The following is a 2,500-nucleotide window of genomic DNA, read 5'->3' as shown; positions in this document are numbered from 1 at the left end:
GCACCCTGCTGAACATGACCCTGGACTGCTGACTCACTCGGGTTGACTTTCTGAACAAGTAAACATGTGGTTGGGGTTATGTTACTGTGGTTAGGGCAGTGATCCTCAACCCTGGTCCTGGATGGAGTATGACTGGGTCAGGGTTAAGGGTTAAGGGTTAAGGGCTGGGTTGAGGTTCGGTTGAAGGTTATGGTCAGTTTTAGGTTTTGACCTGCGGCGATGCACAGGCAGTGGGGGGGGGGGGGGGACCGCGGCGGCCATTTTGTTCCCCCTCATGAGGATCACATGCAAATGAGCTCTCCCTCTGTGTAAACTGTGTGAGCCTCAGGAGTTCCTCTCCTGAAGGGCCTTCATGAGGGGAAACATTAGAGTATGAAGCATTACTGTCATTAAGCACATTGAGGTGTGTGTGGTGTGTGTGTGCGTGCCTGCCTGCCTGCCTGCGTGCGTGCGTGCCTGCGTGTGTGTATGTGTATCTGTGCGTGCGTGCGTATGTGTGTGTGTGTGTGTGCGTGCGTGTGTGTGTGCGTATGTGTGTGTGCGTGCGTATGTGTGTGCGCGTGTGTGTGCGTATGTGTGTATGTGTGCGTGTGTGTGCGTATGTGTGTGCGTGTGTGTATGCGTGTGTGTGTGTCTTTAATGGACATGCTCATTATAACACCTAGAGGTGTAGGAAAGTGACCGCTGGAGGACGCAGAACTAAAGTGCAGAGAACGGGTTCCTCCCCTTCCACTGGGAACACGCTCCACTTTCTTAATCATGTGACCTATCAGTCCACCAACCAACCCATCACGTTTGACTTGTACAGCACTTTGTACCAAAGCAGTTTTGTCACCTTGTGCTTAAACAGCGGCCTGTCTTTTATTTTTGATCTGTCTATATACAGTATCAGTCAAAAGTTTGGACACACCTCATTCAATGTTTTTTTTTTTTTTTTTCTACACTGTAGATTAATATTGAAGACATCAAAACTATGAAAGAACACATATGGAATGATGTAGTCAACAAAAAAGTGTTAAACAAACCAGGATATGGTTTATATTTCAGATTCTTCAAAGTAGCCACCTTTTGCTTTGATGACAGCTTTGCACACTCTTGGCAAGGTGTGTCCAAACTCTAGACTGGTCCTGTATTTCTCTCACTTTTAATTCCCTTTCCATCAATTTCTCCATCTCTGTCCAATTGGCTACATTTTATTGTCATTACAGACACATGTTGATGTTCTGGAAGGAGACGTGTTTTTGCTGGTGGTAGAGTCACGTGAGGACATACGATAACCTGTACTGGTGTACTCAGTCTGCACGTAAACAAGTCTCTCTCCATAGGACGGCTTCCCAGTGTCTTCCACTGATGTCATCTGTGAGTAAAAGAGAGGAAACTGATACTACTTAAGATCCTTCCCTCTCTCTCTCTCTCTCTCTCTCTCTCTTTCTCTCTCTCTCTCTCTCTCTCTCTCTCTCTCTCTCGTGGACGATGTGCTCGCCGTCCACCACGATTGTTTTCTATCGAGTTTCCACGCCGCGGTCGTCAGGGACGAGAGCGGAGAGTGCAGCGGAGGGGAAAGGAAAAAAAAACCCGACAATGCGGCTTTGAGCGAAAGCGTGCCATCCTGTTTTTGTCAATCGATAGCCATCTCAGAAGATTAGGAGGGGGGGGGGAGGGGGGGTGTAGCCAGAGTAGGGTGGAGAGATTCCCGCTTTTCATCTTCTGACCTCACTGATAATGCTTTTGGAACTCAATCTATCACAAGTGCTTCTCCCTCTCCCTCCCCCTCCACCTCTCCCTCCCCCTCCCACCCATCCACCCACGCCACTGAGAACTGATGAGTGAGTCTCATTCATAGGGTTGACGTTTTCGAGACGTCAGGGAAAGTGCGGATGGTTTGTTGATGTGGCTGATGTCGTTGCAGGGGGACAGGGTTGATTTCATTTCCATCCAGACGGCTTGAGATTCCGCTGTAAGAGTCGGAAAGGGCACTTTATTTTCAACTGTGATTTTTATTGCAGGTCTTGAATTTGAATTTCGGTTCACTTTCTGAACTAAGTGAATTGAAATAGACCTGAAATGTTTGAGGTTCTACAGCATATTTATTCAGGACTCTCTAAATAAGTACCTGCTTTATACCAGGCTGGACCATAAAGGGTTAGTAGCATATCCCCAGTGCAAACTCAGCAGTGACACGTTATTTTATCTTTCCCCAAGATATATAGGGTAACTTTGAAGGTAACCTCCTAGTTCAGAAAGCCTGGGGAAATCTGTTGCAGAAAGTAGCTACAAAGGGATGGAAACCTGTTTGAGATGAGTGACGTCTCATGACAAATACCTTGCTTGGGCAGAGCTCCAAAAAGAAACAGAATTCAGTTTTCTTCCATTTTCTTCAATGTTGCAAACTATTATGGGCAACAACTCTGTGGAATACCCGCTCAGAAAAACTCACATAACAACAAGCAACCATTCTATGGGCATGTGAGGGGAGGGTTCTTGGAATGGAACAGCCAAT

Source organism: Argentina silus, assembly GCF_951799395.1.
Source record: "Argentina silus genome assembly, chromosome: 9".
NCBI lineage: Eukaryota > Metazoa > Chordata > Actinopteri > Argentiniformes > Argentinidae > Argentina > Argentina silus.
This window is presented reverse-complemented; position numbering follows the sequence as displayed.